Here is a 17,500-nt window from a genome sequence, read left to right as displayed (position 1 = left end):
ATACTTCTTCTCTCACATTTAGCAGCCTGAACTTGTTGATACATGGCATCTGTGTAGTATGTTCCCCTGTTTCTAGCAACCATGTCATCAATCATCTTGATCAGCTCCACCACTTGGTTTCTGTCTTTTTTCCTGTTGTCAAAGACGTGGAACCTGTTTCCACATCTCTGGATGACTCGTTGGAAGTCTGGGGGACCCTCACGTACATACTTTTGTATGGTCGTGTCTCCGAGATGATCACCCCAGGTAAACAGCACGATCATGAACTGGTTTGCTTTTGGACCAAACAGCTGTTGCAGAGCTTCCACTGTGTGTTTCTCTTCAGGGGGGAATCGACCAACTGGGAGGACCAGCAGGAACACATGAGGACCAGGACTTGAGAGTTTGACACATCTCGCAATTTCTTTTTTGATGACCTCTTCAGATTTCGAAGTGTTCAGCATCCCTGGTGTGTCTACCACAGTAACTTCTCTGTCATCCCAGCGTAACACATGTTTTTCACAGGTCGTAGTCACTAATTCAGTGCCAGGACAGGATCTGAAGCAATTCTCTCCCAGGATGGTGTTTCCAGTAGAACTCTTGCCCACACCAGTTTTTCCAATCATCACAATTCTCAGATCAGGACCTGAAAACCTGAAACCTGAAAAATCAGAACTTCAGTTTAGTTTCTCTAAAAGAGTTTATCTTTGGCTTCATGTATAAATAATTTAGTGAATATAAACACATTGTGATATATTTTAAAGCAAATTATGTCATTTAAATTAAGTCTGACTTGTAGATTGACCTGAACCCATTTCTTCTCAGCACCAGTTTTGTTGAAGACATTTATTTATACTGTAGCTTCACAGCTGACATGCCCCTTAATATTTACATAACAGGTCTATATAAACATGTGATTCCTGCAGATAACACACAGCTTGTCTCCTCTAAGATATTTTACTGCTCTGATCTGAGGACCGTGTCTGACAGTAAGTTTGTCATGATATCTGGCTGCATGGTGAACCTTGTTCACTTTGTTGTTGCATTGATGTAGAACAAAAAGATTAAGGTTATAATAATAATTCACAACTGTTCAGACACATCTTGAAAACACTTTCACCTTTTAAACTCTTCTTGTTGTCAGTGGAGGACCATGACCAAGGTTTCCAAACTGAATAAAAAAGCCAAATAAGAGTTAATGTGAGTTGATATAAAAGCTTTTGTCTGGTTGAATTAATTTATCATTTAAATCTTGTTTCTAGTATTTTTGGGCAGAACTGCTTATGACTATGAATGATGATTACCATTTTGTTCAGCAAAGCGTCTGTTTAACTCACTTTTCATGTAGGTGTTCTGGGTTGTCCTGTTTCCATCTGCTCCCCCCGCCTGTCTGTTATCAGAAATGTTCTTCTGCACTTCATCATGTTGAGGATTAAGATTCTTCAAGTGTTCGATCTACCAAGAAAAAACAAGAAAATACAGAAGTAACCTGTCAAAACTGCACTGAGGGACACAAACGAAAAATGGACATGATGACTCAGGAAATGAGAATGAAATTGTAAAGAATGTGACTCCCCTAATGGTATTATTCTTTGTTTTATTTGTTTGTTCCATTTTCATTTTCTTTTTAGTGATGTCCTTTTATTGTTGAAAAAAAGGGAAACACTAACAAAAATCAAAGTTAAAAAAAAACTGCACTGAGGGAATGTAAGGTTGAGGACAGATGTGAAAACTATTAAGGATTCTCCTGAAGTAAAAATGTATTTTTAAAAAATTGTCACTGAAGTGGTTTAACAGTGGAAAAGCTTCTGAATCAGGTCAGTGAAAATCATCAAGGAAGGAAGCAGCTAGAAATAAAAACACACGTCAGGTTTGGTGCTCTCTCTCATAGAGATTGAATTATGTTGCAATCTAGAGCAGTCTGCTTCATCTCAATCAGACCCAAGATTTTATCAGAATCATCCATCATATCAGGGTTGGGTAAGTTCAGATCCTGGCTCACCTGGTATTCTAGTAGAAGGTCTTTCAGCTTGTTCACATGTTCAGTGTAGCCCACCAGTTGTACTTCTTTCACTGCAGCTCTGGGATCTGGAACAAAGCTGACGTCCACTCTGAGCTCTTGAAGGTTTGCCTCATTTTTGGCTTTGATCAGGATTTCCTTCACTTTGTCCAGATGTGGAGATGAAGCTGTGGAGCCCTGCAGCTGCACAGTGACCTCACTCAGGTCTCTGAGCACTGCTGTCTCAGCCTCATCCAGGGCAGCAGAGGACAAACTGGACAGTACCAGGTCTGACCCAACCTCTAAGGATACAGGACTTCTGAGGCTCCGCTGGAAGCGGGTCTGGTACTTGGAGATGACACCACTGGATGTCATGAAGGTTATTAAAGCTGCAGAGAGCTTAACTCTCTTTTCCTTTGACTTTTTAATCGGATCTTCAAGCTTTGTCTCTGCTAACTGCACCTCTTCATCAGGACCCTCCAAGACGATCAAATTTACACCTCGGAGGATTTTAACTTTTGGGTGATGTGCTCGCCTAAACTCGTCTTCTACCAGTTTGAACTGCTTCTCCACAACCTGCAGTTCTTTATGGGTCAGCGATCTCTTCTCCACAACCTGCAGTTCTTTATGGGTCAGTGATGTCTTCTCCAGAACCGGCAGTTCTTTATGGGTCAGTGATGTCTTCTCCAGAACCGGCAGTTCTTTATGGGTCAGTGATGTCTTCTCCAGAACCGGCAGTTCTTTATGGGTCAGTGATGTCTTCTCCAGAATCGCAATTCTCTCCTTCACAGCCTAAAAAAATGTGTTATAAAAAGCTTTGAAAAATACACTGCTGGTAAATTCTTCAAAACTAGTTTGATGAGACCATCTGTGTATGCGGTCAATAGTATCCTGTTAGCTCACCTGTGAGTGTTTAGTAGATGACTGATCAATGGGTTTAGGGGTCTGAGGTGAATTGGTTTGACTCACGGTCAGGTGCTCCCCAGTAGGAAGAGCGTTATTGTGTAAAACCTTTTCCTGGTCTGTAAAACACAACAAAGTCCAAAGTCAAAATCCTTCATTTTAGCTCAAACTACAACGTCATCAATCAGATTTTGTTTGTAAAGCAGTTTCATACAAACAAAATATAACACAAAAGTCTTCAATAAAACAAGAACTACAGTCACATAAAAACACTGATATAATCAGCTCAGCATGAATTGTGAACAATCCACATTTAGTTGCAAAGTTATGGAATGAGAGAATAAAGTAGTGTTAAAGTTGGCTGGCTGTTAGTGTTTTATCTATTAGCTAAAATGAGTCACAGAGCGAGAGTGAAGAGGAAAACTCCAAGGAACACTTCTGCTGTTCTGACATTTTATGACTTTTCTGAAAATACATTTAATACAACTATTATAGTATAATTATCTTCATTATTTATTTATTTATATATGTCATATATGTCATATGTCATATATGTTTTGTCTTGTCACTAAAGAATCTCAATCTCAAAGGTCCCAATGATTATTCAAGGTGACAACACTACATTTCAGTCATAGTCTTAATATGTTGAAAAATTGTATTGAATGAATGAAACAATTAGTTTGGTTTGTTTTTTTGTTTTTTCTGGTGCATGCGCCCCATGTGACCCAATAAAAACAGGAAGTGAAGAAATGCTATCATAAAAGATAGGGTCTCTCTCTCTCTCTCAACCCAACTGGTTAAGGTAGCTGGCCAACCACCTAGATCCTGGTTGTGTTCAAAGTTTGTTACCAAGAAAGAGAATACCTTGTGTTAGTTTCACTCTTAGTTGGACTTTAAATACACTTTACACTCTATATAATGATTCTTTCATTCAGCTGTTCCAATTTCTCTATCTGCTGTACAGTCTTTAGTTAAATATTTGTTATGTACACACATGACAAAGAAATTTAAGTTCTGCAGAAATCTTCCCGGGGAAATCAGGTTTCTCCCAAATCCCCAATAACCAGTAACAGTTACTTTGCAGGATCAGAATTACGTCACTGCCCACCTGATAAGAGTTCATTCATGGTTTCTACATGTCTACATTGTATGATCATTTAGTCTGACTCAATATGTGTCTGTCCCATTTGAACCCCTGCAAGGCATTATATCCCATTCTATCTATTCTATGTTACTGTAAATCCGCTCAAAAAGCTGGGACTTAAATGTTGAAGCACAGAACCTGAAGAACAAAACATGTATAACTATCTAAATTCTTTCTGTCTGGACTGTACTTAATATTATGAGATATATAAAGACACAGACTGTTTCTCCTCACAGATCTGCTGTCTGGATGTGATGTCATGTTTGTCTCTTCCCGTGACTGACCTTCTGCTCCTGAGATGACGGTTGGCAACCTCGTCACCAGATCATTTCTGCTGAGCTCCTTTAAAATATTCTTCATCATCTCCACAGCTCCAGCAAATTCATATTTCTGCACCATCAGATCCACCACGTCCCGCATCTCTGCATTCGACAGCCGGCTCTCTTTGATAGGGGGTTTGTCACCCAACGTTTCATACTTCAGCGCCCACTTGAACTTCTCAAATTCACCAGGTTTTAAATCTTCCAGAATGTTGAGGAGGTCCAGGGCCGTCATTTTGACTCTCTGTTAAAATCAGAGAACACTGTTAAGAGAACAGTTGTATTTCTGTTTGCCAGTAGAAACACAGAATGAGTTTCTACTGGATCTGACTGATTTGACCTACAGCCCTGTTGTTTAGCTGAAGTTGTTGAAGGGTCAGAGAGAAGATCTTCAGTAAAACGTCTCACCACAAGTCTATTGAGGAGCTTTTTTTCAAGTTTTCTCACTTGTCATGGAAACGTACGTGTTAAAATTGACTTGATTTTTCTGTTGTTCTGTAAATGTTGAGGATAAGATAATAACCTTCTACAAGCTAATACTGAAACCACCTTAAACCTTAATTTTCACAAACAAATGTTTAAAGACCGTGTAAAGTGAATTCAGACATTTTCTTCTAAACACATTAAATAGGTCATAAATGTATTTCTAAAAAAGGTGTAAAAAGCATTTCAACCATTTAGATTTGAATTGTGGAGCTAGGCTTCACAAACTGTTTCAACATTTCTGTGTTCAGGATTTAGTGATTAGCATAAACCCGCCCCTGCTGCTGTAGAGGTATAAATACATTCAGTGCACTACTACTACTACTACAGTCTACAGTTAGCCAGTTAGCTGAGCTAGCTGCCAAGCTAGCAGCAGAAAGCTCTTAGACGTAGCGTCCATGTTTCTGGTAGAGGTGGTGACTTTGATTGACAGGTGACACTTGGTAGGGGGCGGGACTTCAGCGGACTCGGTGGGCACTCCAACAGCAGCAGAGAGGTTTTACACAACTTTGAAGCGTAATTTATTATATTTGGCGATTTTTTTTAATCATGCAAATTTGGCAGGGTGGTTAACACAGACTGTTTCTCCTCACAGATCAGCTGTTTGGATATGATGTTTGTCTCTTCCTGTGACTGACCTTTTCCTCCTGAGGCGATGGTTGACAACTTCATCACCAGATAATTTCTGCTGATCTTCTTTAAAACACTCTTGGTGACACAGCTCCAGTAAATGTATATTTCTGCACCATCAGATCCACCACGTCCCGCCTCTCTGCATTCGACAGCCGGCACTCTTTGATGGGGGAGGTGTTGCCCACCTTTTCATTCTTCAGGGACCATTTGAAGTCCTTAAATTGTTCATCACTTAGATCACACAGAATGTTGAGGAGGTCCAGCTCTGCTCTTTGGTAAAATCAGAGAACACTGATAAGAGAACAGGTGTGTTTCTGTCTGCCAATAAAAACTCATTCTGGGTTTCTACTGGATCTGACTGATTTGACCTACAGCTAAGCTGTTTAATTGATGTTGTTGAAGGGTCAGAGACTCAAGAAGATCATCAATAAAAACGTCTCACCACAAGTCTACTTAGGAGATTTCTATCAGATCAAGTTTTATCAGTTGTCATGGAAACGTATGTGTTAAAATGTTGTTTTTTCTGTTGTTCTGTAAATGTTGACGATAAGATAATACCCTTCTACAAGCTAATACTGAAACCACCTTAAAACCTTCATCATTTCAGGTGATATTGTACTTTTATGATATTTTGACAAACAAATGTTTAAACACCAAATAACAAAAACAAAAATGTACACTATGAATATGGGATCATGCACCAAAAAGACTGAACAGTATTTGAATCAACATGTGATGACAGTAGTCTGGTTCATGTTGTCAATCAACTCTGGTCAAACTACACCAACACAGTCCTGGAAGAGTTTCACCCTGAGAAAGTTTTTTCCCACCAGACTTACACCAGGTCTTTAGTGACTTTATGAATTCAGAGCCAAAATTAACAACACACACTGAAGAAGCAAACACTAAGAGTCTCCATGCAGTGAACTCTACTATAAATAACTGATCAATGATGATCAATTAAGTCTTTCAACAAGTGAGGAGGAAGTATTCAGGTCTTTTTACCAAAGTAAAAGCAACAGTGTAAAATACTACAGTACAGGTGATACTGCATACCAAATCTTACTAAATTACAAACATATTATGTCAGTTATATATTATATTATAGTTGATACATAAGAGTGTAACTGATTTCTTCTATATAAATCTATTTTTTGAAAGATCAGTTAAAGACTGAAAAGACTAACTTAAAGATCAGTCAGCTAGAGAATAGATTTTAAAGTTCTGCTACTGGTCTACAAATCACTGAATGGTATTGGGTTTTTTGTTTCCAATTCTTACTGTTAAATGTTTGTTTTATGTAAAGCACATTGAGTTGACATTGTGTATGAAAAACGCTATATAGATAAAACTGCCTTGCCTATAACAGTAGCATTAATACTTGTAGCACTAACAGGGATCTAATACTAACAGTCAAGTAAACCATTAACTCTGACTGTGAACTCAGAACTTAAGATTCAAGATAAACGCGTCTATAAAAGTGTAAAAGGAAGTTCTCTTCGACTTTAAACATTATTTAAACTCTGTCACTACAATGAACATTATAATGTGTATTACCTTTTAGGAAAGTATTAATAGTGTTAATAATTGTCATAACTGTCATAATTATATTAAAATAACAATCATTGAGCTTTTTTAGTTTAGTTTCGCTTTCATAGTATCTCCGATCTCCCTATTATTGATAAAGAATCGGTGTAAACATTACTTTTTGCAACAAGTAGCACTTATATAGTTTAAGAAAGTAGCAGAAATGGTCAGAAAATAGTTTTTTAGGATTCACTGATTTTTCTTTTCCTACCATGTGAACCCAGAGAGCTTCGTACAACTTAAAATCTATGTGGATATTTTTTCTCTTTTAATACAAATTAGTTTCCTTTCACTGTAACAATGAAATTACTAATAAATATGAAGTATGAAAAAAGTTATCATGGCCAAACTTACTCAGAGACATGATCCTCAGATCCAGTGGAGTAAAGTACAGGAGACAATCTGTGCGGAGTTGCTGATCTCCACCTGTGTTACACATTTACAATGTGAATAGGGCGTGTCAGCAGTGAAGGCAAAACAAAGGTCTTATATGTTCAACTGTGCTGAGAAAAGATGGTTCAGATCTTTCTACAAGTAAATTGTTTTATTTTTATCTATTGTATTTAACTCTTTGACTTTTACTCCTATCTTGATGGCAGTGCCTTACCTGATGATGCCAGAAAACACTGATTTATCCTGTTTTATGAGTTTAAACGATGAAGTTTGATACAGTGGTAGATTATTAACTGCGTCTTTTAACTGATGAATTGGTTTTAACGATCAGGTGTCTGGATTTTGAACTTGAAGAAACTTTCTGAAGGGAGAACTACGATGTCTGTGAAATGCAAAACAACATTACAACATGTGAAACACCTTTACAAAGTTACATTAGAAAAACACTTTCACCAAGGACAAAACCAATTTACATTTTAGAAAACAAATTAACTAGACAGGAAACACTTTTACAAACGACACAATCTTTACAGAAAGGGAAAATACCAAATACCAGACATGACGTGGAAATGATAAAGCGAGCAGATAGTCCAGTATAATTCCTCAGCTGCTAAATAAACTATAAACATATATACATATAGAAGTCTATTAATTAAACCAGCTGCTGCTCTCATGCTATGTACAACAGTGAACAGCGTTTTCTTCTCTCGACTCTTTCACAACTCGTTTCTTAGCAAAGTTTCTCTGTTCAATAATTACACACAAGAAATACATAGATGATTGATCTGTGACATCTGATGTTAATAGACTGGTCTTGATATATTATAATTCTAAAAATTAGAGTGTATTTGTAATTTAATGTACTTGTACAAATAATTACTTAATTTAAAAATAAAAAAGTGAATGGTTCCTGATTTACATGATGAGCTGTTAAAACACAAAGACAGTATAGTTTCAGTAACAAGACGACAGATAGAGGCACTGACTCAAAACGAACGCTTGTGTAGATGTGGGACAGTTTCAGGTTCAGTTCACTTTATTTATACCTGTAGGTCGATTTGTTTTGCAGTAGGAGAAGACATAAATCCATCTGAACACACATTTTACAAACAGCACAGACAATAAAATAAATATGATAAAATACAGACACAAATAAATGATTAAATAAGAATAGCTACATCAGCAACGTATACATCTCTGCTCTAATATTCAGCCTCTGAATCTCTGAGTGATGCTTATAATACACATTGAACCAAATCATTGAACAGATATTTTTAGTATAAAATCACAGAATGCTGCTTTGTCTATAAATATTTACAATGCTGTTACATTTACCTGCTTAGTCCTTCATATCCTAAATAACTAGGAACCCCATCTCATGCCAGATGTTTGAATTGTTGTTTCATGTTGTTCTGAAAACTAGAAAAAAATCACATTTACACATTAATAAGAAGAAAACCTGATTAATTTAGGAAATGATGGACATTACTGTGAATGAGTTGTGTCAAAGTATTTTTATGTGTTTGAGTAATTTAATTATTTTGATTTAGTCATTCTTATGGTTTGTTATTTTACATTATAAATGGATTGTTGTAACCTGTTTGGGACTGAGGGATGAGTTCAGAGGGTAGAAATATTCTGTTTACAATATTGAGTTGTTTATTCTTTTGAATTTTTGTGGTGTTTGTATGCTTGGAAATCTTGTTTGTATATAACCTAGAATTCAATATAAAAAATAAGTATATTAGGCTATATTATAGAAAGAGTTGATTACAAAACGGGATAGGCCTACAGTAAAAACAATGTTACATGTTATTAAGAATAATTCACAGACTTTAACACCAACAATAATAAACTATGTTCTGCTGTATAAAGAAAATACTGAAAACTGTCATCATGAAGCTCAGAGGATCAGAAACAGCAGCTGGATTGTGTTTCTCACAATGAAGATAAGAAATCACCTAATGTTGCACCTAATGGTCTCACTAAGGGGAGTAACGCCAACTTGTGGTGAGAACGGGAAAAAACACTTATCAGGAAGTTCGTTTTGGCTTTAAACCATAGACTGTTAAACATTATTTAAACTCAATAATTCAATTTAAATTCAATAGGTCTTCATGAACAATACGCTAGCACGTTTTACTGCTGCTGTGTAACTTAGCTCTCAGATCGTCTTCTTCTGTGAGACACTGCGTAACACACGAGAACAACAATGTTGCAGCGCCCTCTACTGGTGACCCCAACTACACACAACACATCACAAACATTATTCAAACTCCGTCACCACAATAAACATTATAATATATTATATTTCCTTTTTAGGAAGGTATTACCAGTGTTAGTAATTCTAGTAAGTCTAGTAAATCAAACCATAGCACAGAAAACAAAGTGAAGAGGTTTGAGGTGTTTCCGTTTTGTCCAGCAGGGGGCAGCACACACCTGCCAAGACTGACAGAGGACAGACTTTAGCTTTCATGAGGAGATCACGTAATAATTTCTTTTATACAGTCTATGGTTATAACATGAAACTTTTCACATTATAACGTGATACTGATCCGTTTTGTTTCTGGTGTGGCAGCAATACGCTTCTGTACCTGCCTGCATTTATTTATTTATATTTATCTTAGAAGTGTTTTTACTTTTTTCAATTATTTATATTCTAATCTTGAGCCACAGGTTAAGTGATTGCATTCATTTGCATTTTGTGTTGTTTTTTTTACAAAAAACAATTCATTTATGTCGTGACTTGAGTTGCAGGTTTAGCCTCACTGCATTAAGGACTGCACTTTTTTTAATTATTTTTTATTTAGAAAGAATTCAGTTATTTTTTATTATTATTTATTTTAAATACATATTTATGTAATATGTCATAATATGTTCCATCATGTTCTATGTTTAAAAATAAAAGTCTGTTCAATAGAAATTTCTTTTCTTTTTTCTTTTGTTTTTAAATGCAGACATTTCAAAATATCACATTTTATAGCTGTAATCATAATACTGTGAAACGGTGATATTTTTACCTAAGGTTATCAGACTGTCAGAATCTCATACCGGCCCATGCCTAGTGTAGAATGATCAAACTACATCTGAAAAGAGGAATCACATATCTTTCTTTTGTCTCTAACAGCATCTACAGGAACCTCTTCTGGCAACAACACAAACAGCACACGTAAGACTCATTACACACATATTTTAAATAATACTCTTGGATTTCCAAATGTTTTACCATTGCATATATATTTGTGGTTTGAGGTTCTCATTGCTGTTTTTTTATTTGTTTAGCACTCATCATCATCATCATCATCGGTGTAGCTCCTCTCGGTAGTAAAGCATGAGACCCGAGCTCGTTTTCAAAACAGGGTTTAATTTATTCACCGACCAACCCGTGAGAACTAAAGAAGATGAAAGTAAACAAACAATCTGGTGAATACATGCGCTAATTCAGAGCTTGCAGCTTAATAATATTACACATATACACAAATAAAACACACCTCGTAGGCTGCACACTACCAAAGGGGCTGAATCTTGTCCTTTCTTCTGTCTTTGTCTTCTTTATTTACCTTTAATGTCGTAACTCAACTCAAATCAACTTTACCGAGTGTGGAGACAACCAACCGTGTGGTTTTCCCTGTCATGCTCTGCCAGGTGGTGTGTCACTAAATTAGTACCGTGTAGAAACAAATACAAAACAATGCGTCCGCCTCAACTGAAACGCAGGTAGGAACTAAGAAATAAATAAATAAATGAGAATTAAATGAACTGACATGTCGGCAGTTACACTCCCACCAAATCACGAGTGATTTTCTTAGAACGACTTATGAGAGACATATATACTGTATATGAACATTACTTCAAATATTATCATGTAACAAGTCAATAACAATCAATAAGGCCAGCTAATAACACTGAGAGTGCGAGAATGGTACACTGCGGTCTTTAGTCTGCTTCCAACAGTGTAACTGTCTTCTGAATAGGCCTCTCCAGGTAGACTGGTTTGGAAGTGCGTCTTCCCATTTTATCCAGTGTTGGATCACTGAGTAACAACGTGAGTGTCCTCACTCTCTCATCCTTCCCAGGATGAACTTGCATGACCTTGGCTAACTTCCATCTGTTTCGTGGTATCCCATCATCCTTCAGAAGAACAATGTCGTTGACCTGTGCATTTCTGCGATCCTTAGTCCACCTTTGTCTGTTTTGGAGATGTAAAAGATACTCCTTCTTCCAACGTGACCAGAAGTTGTTGGCCAGGAGTTGAACTCGACGCCATCTCTTCCGCAGGTAAAGGTCTTCCCTGATGAACTTCCCAGGGGGAGGTGATATGATTGTGGACTTCATGGTCAGAATGTGGTTTGGTGTCAATGGCTCTGGACTGGATGAATCATTCAGGTTACAAACATTTTTTGTTCCGGTGAGAATTTGCAGCAGACTTTGGAGACAATCACAACTGAAATAAATAAACTAAAACTATGGTTTGACAAAAATAAATTATCATTAAATCTAAGCAAAACAAAGATCATGTTGTTTGGGAGACACAAGAAAGATTGTAATGTAGAATTGATAATAGACAATACTAAAATAGAAAGAGTACAGGAAATTAAATTCCTCGGTGTGATTTTGGATAATAAAGTCTGCTGGAAACCTCATGTTGGCTACATACAAGCAAAACTGGCAAAGTCCGCGGCAATTCTGTGGAAAACTAAACATATCCTGGATTATAAATCGTTGCACACTCTATATTACTCATTATTTTTGCCATATCTGACTTATTGTGTCGAAGTTTGGGGAAACACCTACAAAACCACTCTGCAGCCGATATGTACAATACAGAAAAGAGCATTAAGGACAATAAACAAAGCAGGATACAGAGATCACACAAACCCACTATTCATAAAATCACATATGCTGAAATTTTTGGATCTGGTCAAATTCAGAACGGCACAAATAATGTACAAAGCGAGAAATAACCTATTGCCAAAAAACATACAAGGAATGTTTAGTGAAAGGGAGGGGGGATATAATCTAAGGGGAGACCTAAATTTAAAAAAACCAAAGGTCCGAACAAATATGAAAAGCATGTGCGTATCGAGCTGTGGGGTGACTTTGTGGAACAGTCTGGAGACAGAAATAAAACAAAGTGCAAATATAAATCTGTTTAAAAAAAGGTACAAAGAAATATTTTTAAACAAGTACATGGCAGAGGAAGTCTGCTAACGGAGGACAATGAGGGATGAGGTACAGGGATGGAGGTGTTTAAGTGACTCAGGTGCACGTTGTTTGTACGTGTGTGTATGTATTTATGTTTGTACATAAGTATGTCTATCTATGTATGTTTGTGTACATGTGTGGATGTGGATGTAAATATGGGGATGTGTATATATGTGTGTATGTGTGTACATGTATGTATGTATGTACATATATGTATGTATGTGGGTATTTTTGGTGGAGGAGGTTAAGAAATGTGGCAATGATTGATGGTGTTGATAACAGTGGGTATGGATGTGAATGTTGACATTACATATGGTGTTGGTAGGAAATTGTAGGATTTTGTGAAAGGGTGATTTGATGGGGAACTGGCAAGCACTGATTTGAGAGGTGGGGGTGGGATTCAATAAGTTTTGACTTCTTCCCACTCCCTTTCGAATGTTGTGGACAGTGCATTATATTTTCTGTCGGGTGTAGGTTCGCTATTTTTGGTGAGAACACTGTGCTTTCATTTTTTATGTGCTGTTTTTGTTTTGTTTTTTGTCACGCATTCGAAATAAAAAATAATCTAATCTAATCTAATCTAATCTTATCTGTAGTCAGTGGCCTGCTATTCACTACTGCCATGACCTCATATAGGAATGTTCGTAGAGAGGAGGAGTCAAGTTGTTTGGCAGACTCTTCTAGGATAGACATCAAAACACTTCTGATGGTGCGGATCTGTCTTTCCCAGACTCCGCCCATGTGGCTTGAGGCTGGGGTATTAAAGATGAACTCGCATCCCCTCTCCTTGAGTTCCTCTTCATCCATCTCTCTCAATGCTTCAGCAAACTCTCGCTTCGCACCAACGAAGTTTGTCCCCTGATCACACCTGATCTGCCGCACTGCTCCACGAATGGCGATGAATGAACGCAGAGCGTTAATGAAGGCATCCGAGGTCAAGTCATCGAGCATTTCAATGTGAATTGCTCTGGAGCACATACAGGTGAGTAACAGTCCGTACTTCTTTAACTCTTTTCTCCCTTCCTTGATGTAAAACGGACCGAAACAATCCATGCCACAGAAAGTGAATGGTGGTGTTGCTTCTGTTCGGTCTACAGGAAGATCTGACATCCTTTGTTGTTCCAAACCTCTTCTGAATTTCCTGCACTTGGTGCACTTGTAGATATGGGATGAGACCAGGTGGCTGCATCCGAGGATCCATATGCCATTAGAACGGAGCTCATTTGTGGTCATTCCCCGACCTTGATGGTGCACTCTTTCATGATAGTGCTTGACCAGCAATGATGAGATGTGACTGTCTCTTGGAAGAACCGCCGGATGCTTTACATGTGGATGTAAGGGAGCATGAGTCAAGCGGCCTCCAACTCTGATGATACTCTGATCATCCAGGAATGGACTCAGTCTGTGCAGCTTAGACTTCGGTGGTGTCTCCTTATGATGCTGGAGATACTGGATCTCTTGAGAGAGGTTTGTTTCTTGAACCATTTTTATTATGGTTAACTGTGCTTCCCTCCTTTCCTCTAGGCTTGTGGCTTCACAGGACCGTGACTTCAGACCTTTGACTTCTCTAGCAAGGCGCTTTAATCTAGCAATGGCCTTCACCAACCTTGACCAATCTGAGAATTTGTGTAGACGATCCAACAGTGACCTCACCTCCTTTGCCTGCACGTCATAAACTTGGGCCTTCTTGAGCTCTGGGTCACTACTTGGGATCTCTCCCACCTTGACATCTCCAGTTGGTAACTCTTTCTGCCAAAGCAGGTCTGGGCCTGTGAACCAGTTAGATGTTAACAGCTGGTCAGCTGAGAGACCTCTTGAGGCATGATCTGCCGGGTTTTCTTCCGAAGTAACGTACCTCCATTGTGCAGATTCTGTACTTTGTTTGATACGTTCTACACGATTAGCTACGAACACATGAAATCTTCTGGCTTCGTTACTGATGTAGCCCAGAACAATCTTTGAATCTGTCCAGAAGACTTCTTGCACACAATCCACTTCAAGCTCTCTTTTGAGCATGTCGCTGACTCTGACTGCCACTACTGCCGCTGACAGCTCTAGTCTTGGTATGGTGGTCACCTTAGTAGGAGCGACTCTTGACCTTCCCATGACTAGAGTACAGTGCACTTCACCCGATGTACTGATCACTCTGAGATATGAACACTCTCCATATCCTGACACACTGGCATCGGAGAAATGATGCAACTCATAGTGCAGAACTTCAAAGTTTGGTGGAACGTAGCACCTCTGGATCTTCACACCAGCCAGGTTTTTCAGGTCTAGGAGCCAGGATTCCCACAGAGGTCGAAGGTCGTCAGGTAAGGTGTCATCCCAACTGAGCTTGTCGCGACACATCTGCTGGACAATCCTTTTCCCTACCAGGATGAACGGTGCTACAAATCCCAGAGGGTCAAATATTGAGGCGACTGTAGACAAGACTCCTCTTCGGGTGAGTGGATTCTGTTTGACAACTACTCGGAACTGGAACTCATCTGAGGTCACACACCACTGAATGCCAAGAGCTCTTTCCATATGATATTCACCCAGCGCCATGTCCAGATCCTTGGCAGCCTCAACACATTCCTCCTTAGGAATTGTGGCCATGACTTCCTCACTAGTTGAGATGAACTTATGCAGCCGGAGTTTGCCTGTGCTGCAGAGTTCTCTAGCTTCCTTCACTAGTTGGATGGCTTGCCTTTGAGATGTGACACTTGCCAGCCCATCATCAACGTAGAAATTTCTTTTGATGAACTGAACTGTGTCATGACTGAATCTTCCCCGTCCTTCATCAGCAAGATGTCTTAGTCCAAAGTTGGCGCAGCCTGGGGAAGAAGCTGCTCCAAACAAGTGGACTTTCATCCGGTAGATAGATGGTTGAGCTTCCAGATTTCCTTCCTCCCACCAAAGGAAACGCAAGTAATCTTGGTCTTCTGCCTTCACACAGAACTGATGAAACATGCGCTCGATGTCGCACATTATCGCCACAGGACCTCTACGAAAACGACAAAGGACTCCGACTAAGTTGTTTGTCAACTCCGGGCCAGTTAGTAGATGGTCGTTTAAGGAAGTCTCTTGAAACCTTGCAGAACAGTCAAAGACGATGCGGATCTTTCCGGGCTTCTGCGGATGATACACCCCGTGATGGGGAATGTACCACGCTGGAGTCTTGTTGATGTCTTCTTCAGGAACCCTTTCTGCATCTCCGCGAGCTATGATGTCATCCATGAAGGTTTTGTAGTCCTTGTAGTACTGTTCATTTCTTTTTAGTTTCCTTTCTAAGCATCTGAGACGATGGATGGCGCATACCTTGTTGTTTGGCAAGTTAGGTCTCTCCTTCTTGAAAGGTAGCGGCATCTCGTAGTGACCATCATCGTTGAGCCGGATGCTCCCTTGCATCTGCGACAGGAATCGAAGGTCTTCTTGTGAGATGCTTGTGTCATCTGAAGCTCTTTCGACGAAGTCAGACTCGAGGACCTTAATGACATCTACAGGTGAGACTATTTCCTTGATCTGTGTTCTGCAGACATAATGCACTTCACTTGTCACGTCTGAAGCCAACTGACAATCTGGAATGACTTGCTTCACGACAACTTGGTGACTTACTCCTATTGCATCTCCATAATCAAGACAGAAGTTGCCATAGCCTACAATGCTCCAGCCCAAGTCTGTTTTCAGTCCGAACGGCTGATTTCCTTCGCCAGGCAGCACCTGTCTTGGAACGAGAGCTTGAGGACAGTTGTAGCCAATTAACAAGCCAACATCACAACTTTGAAGAGGAGCTATCTCAGCTGCAATGTGTTCAAGGTGAGGCCAAACTTTAGCCGTCTCTGGTGTGGGAATATGTTCTCTATTTGCAGGTATGAAGTCTCTTGTATAGGTAACTGGCAGAGGAATTACCTTGTTTGAGTAAAATCCTCTTACTTGCAGGCCAGTAATTCTTTCACATGGCACGATGGTGTTTCTTGAAGCCATGGTGGACAGCTTTAACTGAACTGGTTCATTCTTTGTGCGCAGAGCCTTTGCAGTTTCTTCAAGGAGGAAGGTTGTGTCACTCTGTGTATCTAGAAGTGCGTACACAAGAATTTCACAATCAGGCTCACTTGTGGCTGACACCCACACCGGAATGATAGTGGATGTATGAGTGTCTTTTATGTTCTGTATGACTCTGTATGACATTGCTTCAAATGAGGATCTCACTGCTTTGTCTGGTCGTCGTTCAATGCTTCCGTCCTTCCACTTGTCATGGTTACCTGCTCCATTAGCCCTTGTTAGCATCTTTCTTTCTTTAGTGCGATTGTCATGGAGGCAAGTTGGATGTCCTTTTTCACATATGTTGCAGGTCTGTCTCCTTTCACATTCCTTTGAGCGATGGCCAGATTGTAGACAACCGAAACACAACTTGTTCTCCTGAACAAACTTAACTCGTGAAGAGACTGTTTCATCCATGAACTTGTAACACTTGAGTAAACTGTGCCCTGCCTTCTCACAGAAAGCACAACTGGCAACAACAGTTTTTTCACCTGAATTTGTTGCCAGCACCTTTGCTCCAGGGGCTCTGTTCCTTGAAACCTTGTTCTTCTCACTTTCACTTGGCTTGAGAGCATGGAGAGATGTTATTGGGTTGCAAGCGATTCTGGCTTCACGTGTGAGGAACTGAACAAAGTTGCTGAAGCTTGGAAACTTGTGACTTTGCTCTTGTACTTCCATGACCTTCCTATTCCATCTAGAGGTCAGCCAATCTGGAAGTTTAGCGAGTATCTTCTGATTCTCATTACAGTCATTGAGTACTTCAAGACCCTTGATTTGAAACATGGCTGCCTCACAGCTGCGGAGGAAGTCAGCAAGTTCTTGAAGTTC

This window comes from Scomber japonicus, chromosome 21, assembly GCF_027409825.1.
Source record: "Scomber japonicus isolate fScoJap1 chromosome 21, fScoJap1.pri, whole genome shotgun sequence".
Lineage (NCBI taxonomy): Eukaryota > Metazoa > Chordata > Actinopteri > Scombriformes > Scombridae > Scomber > Scomber japonicus.
Note: the sequence above shows the minus strand (reverse complement) of the source record.